Source organism: Diabrotica undecimpunctata, chromosome 7, assembly GCF_040954645.1.
Source record: "Diabrotica undecimpunctata isolate CICGRU chromosome 7, icDiaUnde3, whole genome shotgun sequence".
In the NCBI taxonomy this organism is placed as follows: Eukaryota; Metazoa; Arthropoda; class Insecta; order Coleoptera; family Chrysomelidae; genus Diabrotica; species Diabrotica undecimpunctata.
In genome coordinates this window covers 47,326,480-47,342,089 of record NC_092809.1, presented here as the reverse complement: position 1 = coordinate 47,342,089, position 15,610 = coordinate 47,326,480, and the positions used below count along the sequence as shown (strand labels likewise).

Here is a 15,610-nt window from a genome sequence, read left to right as displayed (position 1 = left end):
GAAATTTACGTTAGTTTCATTTAGGGTTTTCGCGTCAAACACTGTAAACGTGTGTTAAAAGTGCATTTATAGTGTAATTTTATTACGTAATCCGTGACTTTGTTAATTTGTTTATATCGCGATGTCCAAATTAAGTGTTTAGATTCAGGCATAGTCGGAATTAAAGCTGGATGTAGGAAACGTATTTTGCCGAGCTTTGTTAACGCATATTTCGGTAAAAAAATGTATGAACATGCTTTGGCTTTTTTGTCAGATTCCTTCTGATAAAAAATTTTTAATCGATCAGCCTGCACAGACACCTTCTCACCTTTAAAATTGTGAAGAAACTCTTAGATGGCCAAATTCAAAAGGGCAATTTACAATGGCGTAGTGCTTATGGACTCTAAAAAAAGCGCAGCAACTTTGTAACCAATATCTTTGCGATGCCTTGTTATCATCGGGAATTCCAATTTCAAAAGTGAACAATGTCACTTTTACCTCATTTTTTCAGCAATATTGTAAAATATCCGATGAAAATATATTAAGAAAAAAATATATCGAGATTTGCTATGATGAAACCATAAGAAAAATTCGAAAAATTGTTTCCGATAAATCGATTTATTTTATAGTTGACGAAAGTATTCCCGATTTATGAGGGCGCTATATGGCGCATTTAATGATAGTGGTTTTACACGAAGATGTAAGAAAAAACCAACATTTTGAGCATAACAAGTTTTGTTCACGATGAGTTGTTCTGTTTTTTTTTTCTACCGGAAAGTATACCATGCGACAAAGTTTTAATAATGTTAAGCGACAATGCAAGATATATGGTAATGGCAGCACAGAATTTTCTATTTTTTCTAGTTTCGATTCGTTTATATTCTAGTGTCTTTATGGCGTTTTGTACTGAATCCCACATTCGGGTTCAGCGTTCCGTTACTTCGATATCCGAAGTGTATCGCCTACTGCATAACTTAATCACGTTCTCACCGAAACGACCACCTCTACTTTAGGGTAGAGGACATACTGCCGCCGATATTACTGTAATGTTGGCCGTTGTCCTGGTAACGAACAATCGCCTATCACGTCGTGTGTGTGTCACAGCCCGCTTGCTTTTTGTGGAGCGAAGATTAGATGAACAACGAGGCTCTCGCTGAGCCTAATGTAGTGTTTGGATTTCTAGTGAGTTTGCGGGTGTTAGTGAAATTTAGTTTTGTTTTTTCCGAGTTTTTAATGCGTTTCGCCGGCCGTGCGAAGGGCTTTATTTTTTTTAGTTGAAGGTGGAACGTGGTTGGAAAATATTTTCCGAGAACGCTTTTAACGGATGATTGTTTTGCGGATATGTTAATGGAAGGTAGCAATTAGGTGTTAATCTAACAGTGTTTTTAAAACATTTTACCGCTGAGAACAGAATTTAACTTAAAAATTGTGTTTATTTGGTTAGATTAGCTATTTGGTGTACCGTCTACTAATAACATATACAGTGAGTTCATAAAGTGAGGAGCTGATGCATTTTCTTATCTATCGAGTTTACTAGTTTTATTATTTTCGGAGATAAGTCTAGGGCAAGTCTAGTTTGTATGTCAGATTTTTACTTTTTTTGCAACAAATAAATTTTTACTCCCACAATATCACATATTAATTATGTCGGGTATGTATCGATCGAGTACAAAAAACAATGCTTTTATTTCTTAAAATTGATTTCCATTAAGTATTTATTTTTCAATGAAAATATTGAAAAAAAAAAGAATAGGTATGTAAATAAACCAATGACACATATAACAAGTGCTCGAATTGAGTACATTGGGTTAGTTGATTCAAAACGTTTGATGAAGTCTTGGACGTTTGACAGCAGAAATGTTTTTTGAACTTCCTGTGGGTTTAAAATTAATGCATTTTGTTTGAGATCTATAAGTTCCTTTACCTCCGTTCTTTGACCTTTAATAAAGCGCTGTATTTCCTTAGATAGACCAAAGAAAACTCTCCATATCTTTTGTAAAAATTTCCCAGTGATTATGTTTTATTCTTCTTACAGAGTTTTGTTTCTTGTACTTTTATCGTACGCTTGTTGTGTCTTCATTGACACCTATTTCGGCATAACTTTTTTCTTTTCTTTATTAATCGACTTCAAAGACATTGCAATAAATTTAAATCATCGCTCAATGTAACTGTGTCATCTGCGTATCTGATGGTATTTATCATTTTTCCATTAATTTTTACACCATACTCCAAGTTGTGCAAAGCACGTTTAAAGATTCGCCCTGAATATAAATTAAAAAATAGTGGGACAGCACACAATCCTGCCTAAAAGAGTTTTACACTCTTCTGTCGACTTACCATTAATACGAATGGTCGCTGTTTGACGTCAATATACAGGGTATCCAGAAACTCTCCTGACAAACGAAGACTGAAGATTCCTCAGATAATTTTAAGACAATTTAACCCAATTCACCTAGTCCGAAAATGCTTCCTAAGGGAGCTAAGAGCTCTTTGAAGATAGTGTATTGTAATTAGTTTTTTTTAATACCTCCAGAACGCTTCTAGTTAGAAAAACGAAAACTGGTACGATTATTTATCATCAATAGTTGAATCGATTCCATCAATTGCGAATTTTTAGTACCCGTGATTGGTGTCCGTTTTGTGTAGGTCAACGGTTATTTTAATGCATAACTTTTTTGACTTTAAGTTTTAAGCATTGGTTATACTAGATTATTAAGTTTTCAGGTATTCTAGTACTAAAAGGTGCTCTTACTTTAACTTGGTAGAATACACCATTTTCTATAAAAATCGATTTGAAAATTTTTCATTTTTTCGTCATCTAGTTTCGTCATCGTCAAGTTAAATTAATAAGTAGGTAACTTAATTAATTTTATAAGTTATCTTTAATGTCAATAAATGCAGTATAATTCGTAAAAAAATTTTGGGAAAAAAGCAAAAAATCAAATTGAAACCAAATTTTATTTAAGAGGTTTTAAAAACAAAGTATTTATTACGATGGAATGAAACTAACACAAAAGAACAAGTGTCAAAAGTAAATGGTTACAAAAGATGCTCGATGTGATGACCATTGGTCTCTGTATAAATTTGCCCTTTTGCTTAGAAAACGCCGAATACCTTCAAAAATTCCAAGTTATGTTTAAATTCGTTGCAAGCATCTTGTATCCTTAGCCAGAGTTGTGCACAATTTTGTATCGGAACGGAATAAACAAACGCTTTTATGTATCCCCAAACACAATAATCACAAGTATTGAAATCCGGCGACCTTGCTGGCCGAGCAACTGGGCCGCCTCTTCTAATCCAGTGGTGTTCGTAGTTATTATCAAGAAAATCTCGTATATTACTGTTAAAGTGGGCCGGACAGCCGTCATTTAGAAATCATAAGTTTCGCCGAATATTTAAAGGCACATCATCTAGTGAATCAGGTAAAACGTTTTGCTGAAAATGTAAGTAATCAGCACCATTTAAACGAGCAGGCAATTCCACAGGCCCAAGTACATAATCGTTAACTACTCCTATCCAGACGTTTATGCTAAACCTATGGTAATGCTTAAATTTTTGAACAACGTGGGGATTTTCACCAACATACGAATTATATTGTGCATTATGCAAATTAAAAATTCCATTTTTTGTGATTGTAGCTTTGTAGCAAAACAAAAAGTACATGAAAAAAATTATCATTTTGATTTTTCTGGTTTTGTAACCATCTAGCGAATTCTTCACGAGCATAAAAATCTCCTTGGAACAGTGTACTTTTGTAAATTGAAAAGGATATAAATTTTCGTTGTGTAAGATATTTCTTATGGAAGATTTTAAAGTTGTGGAATACATGGCAGATAGTCTTTGAACGCTAATTTCTGGATTTTCCTTTCTCCTAACTTTCATTAAAATTACATCTTCATCTTCATGTGCTGCTGTTATTCCTCTTTCATTATTTTTATGACCACTGAACCTGTTTCTCTCAATCGTTGATGAAGAGCTGTAAATATTGAGTGAGTAGGATCACGATTGGGAAATTTTCTCAGGGTATCTATTTACTTAATCTATACTTAATACCTTTACAGGGTACCTATTTACTCTATTTATTTCGCCATAAACTAAAGCATATCTGCGTTAAGTATTCCTCATGAGGTAACAACCATTTTTGTAGAAAATTGAAATTGTTATATTTGAATGCCACAAAGTAAAAACTAAAAGATAAACTTCGCGAACCGACCACAATTTGACAATGAAAAACGTAGGTTATACTTCTGTTGACAGGTCAAAGCCAACTAGTGCAAAAAATATTAATTTAACTTTCATGACTAAAAAACGAAAAATTTTCCAATCGATTTTTCTGGACAACGGTGTATCCTGTCGACTTAGATTAAAAGTAACTTTTAGTACTAGAATACTTAAAAATTTAATAATCTTGTATCACGAATGCTTAAAAGGTAAAGACAAAAAAGTTATGCATTAAAATAACCGTTGACCTACCCAAAACGGACGCCTATGTTCGGTATTAGAAAATAGCAATTTATGAAATCGATTCAATTCTGGAGGGTAAATAATCGTACCAGTTTTCGTTTTACAAAATAAAAGCATTCTGGAGGTATTTAAAGAAAAAACTAATTACAAGGCGCCATCTTCAAAGAGGTTAAATTATCTTAAAATTATCTGAGTAATCTCCGGTCTTCGTTTGTCTGGAGAGTTTCTGGACACCCTGTAATTTTGCAATGATAGTGACGTCGCACCTATCAATTCCTTTATCTCTTTATTTTAATTATCGTGTCATGATGTACTGTACCAAATGCATTTTCATTCAACAACAACGGCAAAGACGTTCTTCACTTTAATCTCGACATTGCTGTAGCAAACCATTAACATTCCCTAGTTCCCAATCCATCTTTAAATCCAAACAGCGTTTCATCTTGAACTTCTTCGGACTTATTCCTTATTTTACTATAGATGATAGGTATGAATAACTTTAAAGGGTAACTAATAAGACTTGTTTTTTTAAGTAAAGTAATTCAAACCTCAACCAGTTTTTGGGCTTTCACCAGTTGAGTACACATGATTAAAAACCTTCATTTATATTTTAATGTATTTTGCGTTAATTAGTTTTAACATATTTGCCGGTAATTTATCAGGTTCAACAACTTTTCTGTACTTTACCAACTTTATAGTATGCAGTGCTTCTACCTTTAGTAGTTCTGGTCATTCGTCTTTACCTAGTGTATGTTGTTCTTCTGGTCTGACGTCATTAAATAGTTCATTTATGCACGTATATTATATTGTCCGATGTTCTTCTTCATTTATCAGCATTTTCCTGTCGAGTCTATAATTGTGTGAGGAATTTTCGTATAATAGAGACCAGCTATTCCGTTTTTTAACTATTCCATTTCAATGCATTTATCCTTCATCCACTTTTCTTTTGCTTTATTAATTTCTGTTTTTTCTCATATTTTTCTCTGTTGACTTCTCTACTCCATCGATTCAAGAATTTCGTTAGTCATCCATTGTTGTTTTTTTTTTGTCTTTGATTCTTTTTATTACGTTTTTCTATTATTTGCAAGTATTTGTATTTAAACATTTTCCATGTTTCTGCACAATTGTTTCCATGTATTATTTTACTAAGCTGGCTAGCTTTTTCTATTTGTTTTTTGATATCATCTGTTATCTTTATTTTTGGTGTTAAAATCATCATGTTAAATTCTTTTGTTCTTATATTAAATCTGTGAACTAGACTTTGAAGGCTATCTTCATTTTGTGCTATCAATATTGCATCATTTGCATAACAGAGAATTTTAGTTTCATTGCTCCCTAATTTGTATCCCCTTGACAGTCAATATGACTTCATTTATAGGTAGATTGAATAGCATAGGGCTTAGTGAATTCCCTGCCTTATTCCATTGCCTGTAACTATAGGTTGCATAAGTTGTCCATCTTATCTAATTTCCATCGTATTGTTTTGATAAATGCATTAAATCTTTAAGTCTTACTCTGTACTTGCATCTGTAAGTACAGAGTAAATGCATCTGCTAAGTTTATGAGTTGATCTATTCATTTTTGCAAAACTTTAGTTGTAAGTTTCAGGGCAGTATTTAGCAACTTGATACCCCTGTAGTTTTCTGGCTGTTCAGATCGCTTGACCTCCACTTTGTTGGTATTTTATTGTGTGTTATAATCTTGCTAATTAATGTTTTCCTTTGATCCGTCATTGCCGCTCTACCATAGTTCAATAATTCATTCGGTATCTCATCTTAAGTTGCATCTTTTCTTCAGTTTTTTAAATGTTTGTTGTAATTTCTGATGTTTTTGGTTTCAACATCATTTATTGCTTCTCTGTATATAACTTCTTTAGACAGTCATCATTTTAGATGTGTTTCGGGTCTACTAATTCCTAATTCCTTTAAAGTGCCATATTTGTTTTTGTAAACCATAAAATTCATACTGCAATTCTTTTGTTCCCAGTGCTAGTGTTTAATTCTTCTTACAAGTACATGTGTTTCATTTTTGAATACCTATTGTATCAACTCAGCTAAATATAATAATTACATTTTTGTGCGGTGCATTATTATTTAAGTTTTTCTTTAATGTCCAATATTTCTTCATATTCAAAATGTATCATTTCAATTTAAAAAATATTCATAACGTCTTGTCTTTTAAAATAATGGGAAAAAATTAATTCGTTGAAAACAAAGTAGAAATCAGAAATACCGAACGAAGCTCTTCGAGTTTCACTTCCTGAAATAAAAAAATATTCAAAATAATGAAACGTTTCCACACTTTATGATGAAAAATGAGACATTCAGTTAACGCTTCCTTTTAATAAATTATAATAATTAATAATAGACACTAATTTGTTAGGTTTTATACCATACATTTCTATGCATACAAACCAAACATTTTTAGCTTTATTAATGCATTTTTTATTTTATTAATTAATGCATGTATAATTTGCATTTTAAATAATTAATTTTTAAATTTAGTTATTTAATTAATATTTATAACAGAAGTATCTTTTATAATGAGATATTCATTTTATCGCCATTTATCTTCCTGTTTAATAATAGTAAAGATGACAGCCTTTTTTACTTGAAGTTTCTCAGTCAATTTTTTAGTATTTTTAATCAAGTAAGAGAAAAGTTCAATCCTCTTTAAACTCATTTTACGTTGTACTTTTTTTGTACTTTTTGTTTCTATTCTAATTATTGTTTATTTTTGTGTGCATGTCTAATTAATTCTTTTATATTATGACTTGTGTTTCTCTTTGTATTATTTGTGCATTTCCTTGTCTACTGGTGTCGCTAATCTTAGATACTTCCTTTTCATAGCATTCCAATAATTCTTGTTAGGTTTGATTATGTGAATATTTCAGTTTTAAGTTATTCTCTTCGCAGTTTTTGTTTTCGATAATTTTGTCCTATGTTTTGTATTGCAAATACAGTTTTTTGTTATTTTAATGTAGTTCCAATCAACAATCTTGTATTCTATTTCTTTTTGTAAAGTAATTCACTATTCTAGAATTTATGTAAAGCCTCCATTTGCTGTTTTATTTTTGCATGTATTATAAAAACGAGTGATTCTTTTTTTTATCATTTTTTACCTACTAAACTTGTTGAGGAACTTTTTTTTCGTATTTGGATGTACTTTAAATTTGTTTTTTTCTTATTTTTATTATTAACAACTTGGTAATTTTGGCTTCCTTTTAATAAATTATAATAATTAATAATAGACACTAATTTGTTAGGTTTTATACCATACATTACATTCAGACCAGAACAGATCTTTGCATATTTCTATTGATATTTTAAACAAAAATCGGTAGAAACTTAGCAAAATATATTGGAATATGAGCATATATAATATCGTCGTAGAAATAACAAAAAATTCTATTTCTATTCGCCACCACTGCTATTATCATCGCTAGTAGTTCTACGACTGGAGTATGGTCCTTGGTTTCCCCGGATTCTGATTCTAGATTAAGATACAATTCTTTATTAAGAGGATTCTTGAGGATATTTAGTTAACCCCATTATATCGCGAAACTTTGGTTGACTTATTTTATTTTTCATTTTATTTGGTATTAAGAGTTATTTGTGTTTAGTGTTGTTTTTCCAGACCTTGACTGCCGAATAACATCATTCCATTCTTCTGGAATATCAATAACTACTTTTTTTGCACAAGAAATGAGACTTAAGGCACTATCGCAAGGTAGGTATGAATGTCCTCGTATTGGGTATACGTGTGTTATCTCTGATGCTAATTTCAGAACATGCACCAGGATATATGAAAAGCGGTTAAAGATGTAGTTTTTGTTCTAGCCCTGGCAACCATCAGAGAAAAACCATATTTCATCCATTTCACCGAGCATATGATCTTTTAGATAATGAAATATTATGGACGTTAGTTCATTTTGATCACATTTAGCCAGTCCTTCTTGATAGGTATACATATATGGACATCATTGTCTCCGATGTCGTGTACACCAAATACATAGTACCAAAGTTGTCTACTGGAGAAAACTTTATTTGTAGTCAAATTGGGTAGTGGAAGATTTTGCATAAAGTCAAAGGCTATTGCAGATACATTATTACTATGATGACATTTATGTTTAATTTTTCGTTTTATATCATAAAATGCCTTTGCTTTAGCGAGATGAAGGTTTCTCACTTGAAGATTTTTTATTGATTCATCGATATTCGGTAGTTTGAGTTGCGTTTCAGTTTCATCACATAATGTACAAGTGTCACATCTGGGATAAAAAAGATATGTTAAATCGAGTTTGAAATATGTTATATTAAACAAAGTAAGAAACCTTGGAATGTGGGTGAAGTTCTTTAAAGGCTTTGTACATATTTTTTACATTTAAATCTGATGGTAGATAAATTTTCTTTTTGTCCAGTCTCCGTGTATAATCACTTTGGCGGCCTTTGTATGAAGAAATGTGAGCTATTATGTTTTCTATATCAGCAGGATGTGTCTTCTTAGGCCTATTTGTATGATTACCCTGGGCATCTTTTGGGGAACATCCACTCATTGGTAAGCTATTTCTAATTCGACGGATCTGCATTTTACCGAAAATACTACGACGAGCGTTGGTACAAATACTTACGTATTTTTCCGGTAGTCGAATTTTATACATAAAAGAAGCTACATGTGGTGGACCTTGTTGATGTCAAGCTTTGTTTGTATCTTCATTTCCACTGTCACTAGTAGTACTGTGGTTAGATAAAGTAGCTTGTGGAATACGACTGCGTCGTCTCTGGACAGGAGTAATTCAAATGAGGCTTGATAAATATAAATCCTGCTCATCTTTGGTCTTCATATTATTAAACATATTTAGTAAGTCAGAACGTTGTTCCTGTGTTATTACATAGAAGCATTGGTAACGTTTACACCTACAACCAAGATTGAAGTCATAATCATTAAGAAAACAACTTGTTATTATCGAAAAACTTACCTACAGTCATTTCCTGTTGTTCGGGCTAAAACATCCTAATCATCTTTATGGTTTTTGTGAGCAACTCCATGTATTTTAGCTTGCTTTATGTATTTTAGCTTGCTTTATGGTTTTCCTTCGATAAACTTTTCTTTTCCTTTTTGATAAATTTATAGACATTGATAGACTAATAAAACTATCCGAATTTTCGATGTAGTTTACTCCGGACATCTGGGATTTTTACACAAATTAATGTGTAAGAACGATAAAGAAATTCTATGCGACCAACATATAAAGTAAAATTTGCAAAAAATGGACTGTGTTATTTTTCAAATAAACGCTTCAATTTTTTCAATGCTGCTCTATTTTCACTTAGTGCTTTGATAATTCTTTCCAGTTTCCCATATTGCCACCTCCTGTCCCTCTTTAGGTTTTCTTCTCAAACTTTCTGTTTCTGGTTTCCACCATGTAACTTCTGATTTTTTTTCGTGCTATTTGTCGTATCAGTGTACCTGTCAATGTGTCGTAGTGTCTCTTATTTTGTGGTTCATTTTCTTCCCAGTTCTTTATTTTTCATGTCGGTAAAATTAGCATATCCATTTTATAAGGCCAAATTCAGATCAAGACTTATTGCTAATTTATTACGGAAAGAAAAAATTTATGGCAATAGACGTTTCACAATGAGTATGCTAACTTTACGGTAAAGCTAATGATATCAATCACGTAGATTCTTCAACCAAGAATTCTGTCTTTGGCCAACAGATCTTCTAGCATAGCCGTAACTATATCTCGGCAATGAAAAGAGCTACACAGCCCAACTTGGCGGCATATTTTATTGCTAATTAGTTGTTGTTAATTGGTATATTGACCAATCCCCAAAAACTACCCCATCATTCCCTAGCGCAAAACTCAAACCAGGATAAATCGAGATATCGGCCAAAAATAATGAAACTACAAAAGTGAACCCCAAGGAATTAATTTCTAATTTATTGCTAATTGATTACGAAAAGAAAACATTTATTGCCGTAGCCGTTTCCGAGAAACGATGTTTATGCTAACTTTGTGGTAAAACTACGTGGCCATAGCTATATCTACGTGGCACTCTTTGGAGTGAAAAAATCGCTCCGAAAAAATCGAGATATCAAACAAAAACGTTAAAACCAGAAAAGTAAATCACTAGGAATTAATTGCTAATTCACTGGTAGTATTTCACAAATTTTTGGTGAAATACTTTCAGATGCAACGTGAAAAACAAATGTTTTTGGATTCTGATTACGAATGTCAAAAAATATTCCTTGACAATCATATGATTTGAAGAAATTCCAAAAATACACAACAACCAGAAGACAACCACACGCAAAATAATACATAATACATAAAATGTACATATATTACTTCTAAATGATTGCTTTCACGCTGAGATATTTTGAACATATTGTTATTATAACATTATTCCATGTTTGGAAAACCAATAGAAATAAAAATTTGGTTAGAGGTTGTAATTGCCATAAAAATTTAAAAACAAAAACATGTACTTGCCAAAAAATCAGTCGATTGTGTACCTTTACGTGGATTTAATTTAGACTGATGCGAATATAAATTTTCTAGGGTTATAGGGGAAGATGATGGACTAATGAATATATCGTATCCAATATATTTATATAATCAACTATAAATAAACTTCATACATTAAAAGTAAATCATTGCTTATTTAAATTCGCTTTAAAATGTAACATTTTCCATTTATATATTAAGAAGTAATATAGATTTTTAGTCAGTAAATAATAAAAATTAATAGTTAATAAAACAATTTAATAGATAAATTTTAACATTTAAAAAATGGGTTTTACAATAAAATAATTTTGAAAAACACATCAGAATCTTGTACATGCATATTCAAACTTTACTTTAAGTACCTTCTAACTTTAAAATAATGATTTTTTTAGAGTTTCAGAGCTTTGAAAATGGCAGATTTCGCGTTTTACAAACATTCAAACGCTTATTATAACTCGAGAGACGTCACGACGACGAGTGCCTGCCATCTCCCTAACGATTAACTTTAAGAAAAGTTACTAAGGAACTTTTGCGCTGGGGGATGATGGGGTAAGTTTTTGGGGGTTGGTCAATGTACCAATCAACAGCAACTAATTAGCAATAAAATATGTCGCCAAGATGGGAACGTCAGTCTTTTTCATTACCGAGATATAGCTATGGCTACGTATTTTTACCACAAAGTTAGCATAAATATTGTTTCTCGGAAACGGTTGCAGCAATAAATTGTTTCTTAGCGTTAAATAAACTTCAGCATTAAATTAGATATTAATTCCTTGTGATTCACTGTTTACTACATTTATAACAACATATTGGAATTGTTGAAAAGAGTAACAATATCCCCAAGAAGTAAGTCTGATCGCTGGATGTATTACAATTATGTAGGTCATTTAATTTTAGTAGTAGGTTTTAGTATTCAAAAACAAGATACATATAACACTCACACCATATTAATAAATGCTAAACAACCAAATAAAACAATTATTAGTACAGAAATGCTTTTACAGGAATATGAAAAATGGAATGGAATGGAAAAGATGAAAACCATCGATACCGTCGTACACCGTTCTGCGCGTCCCGAGCCGGGGTTGCTGACAAAAAAAAACTTATCTTTAAAACCATTCCCGTATACGGATGATTCGGAGGAACCATTAACGAAAAGACACTGTTTAAACATGGTTCCTACGTCAACCGCACCGCCGCCGGTATGTGAAAAATCGATTCCGTCTAAGATCACGTCGCCGTCGGTGTATCAAAGATCGATCCCGTCTTCGATCGCGTCGCCGGTGAGTCAAACGAGGGATAGACGGCGACGACGGCTTGCACCATTGGAAGAAAGCGTTGTTTTTGTCAGCTCTGGCAAAGTTAGTGAGGCCCAACGCCTTATTTTAAAAATAAATGTCAACAAAAAAAAACAAACTAAAGCAATGGAGCACTCTGCGGCTCACGAGGACATTGCTCATCCCTTCAATAAGATAATGGATGAATTTCTACATGCCGCCAAAGAGGTTGCACACAAGGAGGTACCCGATGTTTCCACGACGGAAACTAAGAAACCCATGACAGGGGAGCAAGTCTGGAAACAAAAATTAATATCTGCAACAGAGCTGTCACTATCTAATGTAGTGGCAAGTGTACTTCAAATCCCCAAAAATGTGGAAGCTTGTCACATCGCATTTTGCGATGATTTCAAGGGAGGGTTTGTGACGGCTCTTGAACGTCATCGGGACCGTCTCCAACAAAGCTTAAATGAAAATAAGGAGGAAAGCCGACTCCTTAAAAAAGCTTTAAAAAATATATTTCAATATGCCAAAAAAATGTTAACTGTTTTTCATGAGGAGGGATGTCGGCTGTTAAAAGACCTAAACAACACCAACACTTTGCTGGAGAATGTTGTGAGATCGGATTTTCGAGGTAAGAATTTGTATTACAATATGTTGTAACAACTGACAAAATTTAGTACATGCCGCCGAAGAGGCTGCAAACAAGGAGGTACCCGATGTTTCCCCGACGGAAACTAAGAAACCCATAACGGAGGAGCAAGTCTGGGAAGAAAAATTAATATTTGCGACAGAGCCGTCACTATCTAGTGTAGTGGCAAGCGTACTTAAAATCCCGAAAAATTTGGAAGCTTGTCACATCGCATTTTGTGATGATTTCAAAGGGGGGCTTGTGACGGCTGTTGACCTTCATCGAGACCGTCTCCAGCAAAGCTTAAATGACAATAAGGAGGAAGGCCGACTCCTTAAAAAAGCTTTAAAAAATATATTTCAATATGCCAAAAAAATGTTAACTGTTTTTCATGAGGAGGGATGTCGGCTGTTTAAAGACCTAAACAATACCAACACTTTGCTGGAGAATGTTGTGAGATCGGATTCTCGAGGTAAGAATTTGTATTACAATATGTTGTAACAATTTTACTGACAAAATTTAGAGCAATATTAATTATCAGAATATAAAATGTAGGTGGTATTACTAGTGACAATTACAACACTGATAATGTTTTTTGTTTGTTACAGACTGGTAACGATACAGCTGACGGCGTTCGCAAGGATTAAGTGAACCACCATATATTGTGTAAGTTTTATTACAATTTTTTACCTAACCTAACATTTAGTTTTTACACAATAAAACAGTTTTTCCGTCAATTTTTACAAACCCTCTTCTTCTTCTTAACATGCCATACATCAAAGTGCGTAGGCGACTATCTCATTACTAGAATTCTGTTCTTGGCGGCGTGACACAGCTCGCCTGTATTGTGTATTCCTGTCCATTCTTTAATATTTCTTAACCAGGATAATTGTTTGCGGCCGGCTCCTCTCCTACCTTCGATCTTCCCTTGTAGGATTAACTGTGGTATTTCATATTTTGCTCCTCTCAATATGTGCCCAAGGTAACCAATCTTGCGTTTTTTAATTAATTTAAAGAGTTCTCTTTCCACGCCGGCTCTCTTAAGGACGTCATCGTTTCGAACTCTATCCACCCAAGGTATGCGCATCATTCCTCTTAATGACCACATTTCAAATGCTTCAAGTTTGTTGATAGATGTTTTTTTCAAAGTCCACGTTTCCATGCCATAAAGCAAGATGGACCATATGTAGCACTTGACCATTCTGTAGCGTATTTCGAAATTTAGGTTTAGGTAAAAACCCTCTAGTAATTTTAATTTGATCTTCATTACGATATTTTTTTGTTACAGCCTCCTCCTCGTCAACCAGCGCTCCCTCTTTCAACGTTAATGCTGAAGCCTACCTATAGATGTGTAAGTGTATTAATTTCTGTAGACAACCCCTGTACCATTATGATATTTTAATCTGTTCTACATGTTGCTATTTCTTTGTTACAGACACCACCCCGTAGGTGACCCCGTATGGGACCCCGTATAATTAGTATTAATTATTTTTTAAGTGTTCATATTAAATTATAGTTTATATTTATGTTTATTCTCTTTAATAAAAACGTTTTTAACAATATACATGAGTTTCCCTTATTTTCCTAAAGAGAGGTATTTAATTTTTATAAAATGATATTCATGTCAAGGAGAAAATTAGAAACACATTTACTTTCAATAAAAAGTTAATAAAATATCTTGAAATAAGCTTTTATACTACTAACTTCTGATCTACTTAAAATAAAAGCCTGGTCCGACTCTAATTTACTTTCTTTTAACGTGGATAAAACAGTAGCAATATCCTATAGAGATCTTCAACACTTGCTTCTTAATAACAGCCAGATCAGTATCGTTGATTCTATAAAATTTCTTACTGCCACCTAATCAACTGATTTATTCAAACTAAAAAAAATCAGGTCCGGTTTTAAAGAAATAGTTCGTTTTGTTTATAGAAAAGATTTTACCCTGTATACGGTTTTTGAAAACTCTAATGGAAATTTTATAAATTAAACAAATAGGCAATTAAAATGCCATGTTTATTTTTTCCTCACACAATCACTTAATTCGTAATAAAAAAAAATCAAATTTGACTATAAATTAAAAGTTTAGCAACTTCATACATGCAAAAAATGTAACTTCTTTTGCAAACATATATTTTTTAAACAAACATTTAATTTAACATTTAACAAACAAACCAGACCTGAATTTTTTCAAGTTTGATTCATTCAAACTGGAAAAAATCAGACCCTGTTTTAAAAAATTAGTTCGTTTTCATCTGAGAAAAAATTTCGCCCTGTATACGGTTTTTAAAAACTCTAATAAGAATTTTATAAATTAGATAAAAAGGGAATTAAAATGTCATATTTTTCCCCACACGATTACTTAATTTTTAATTAAAAAAATTATATTTGACTAAAATATGAATTAAAAGTTTGGCAAACGGAACCACATATTTAAAAAGTGAATTTTCTTGCAAAAATAAAATTTTTTGAACATCTATTTAATTTATAAGTATTAATACTATTAGAGCTTGTGCTTTAAAATTTTAAATAATACGACCTTTGGTTAGTTTTTAGAATTTTAAATGGTTTAGATGGTAGTGGACAAGTTATTTTAAATAATATGTACTAAAATATCGTCATATTATATAATATTTGTTTCGTAATTTATAGTTGGTGTTGTTTTATTGAAGTCTCAGAATATTTTACTTTTCCTCAAAAAAAGGCTACAGTAATAATCAGCTCTACTTGTGGTTGATGAAACATAAA

At 32.3% G+C, this 15,610-nt stretch overlaps 1 long non-coding RNA gene across 3 annotated transcripts; it reads left to right on the top strand.

Moving 5' to 3' along the window:
* The first annotated feature begins 1,014 nt into the window (after positions 1–1,014).
* LOC140445290 (uncharacterized) lies at positions 1,015–14,424 on the top strand. 3 transcript variants are annotated; one of them, XR_011951382.1, is made up of 5 exons: positions 1,015–1,333; positions 11,959–13,334; positions 13,471–13,528; positions 14,151–14,213; positions 14,298–14,424. It is a non-coding gene; the product is annotated as an uncharacterized lncRNA (long non-coding RNA). The 3 variants fall into 3 exon arrangements; XR_011951381.1 differs by having other exon boundaries at positions 1,015–1,462; XR_011951380.1 differs by having other exon boundaries at positions 1,015–1,475.
* The last annotated feature ends 1,186 nt before the right edge of the window (positions 14,425–15,610 follow it).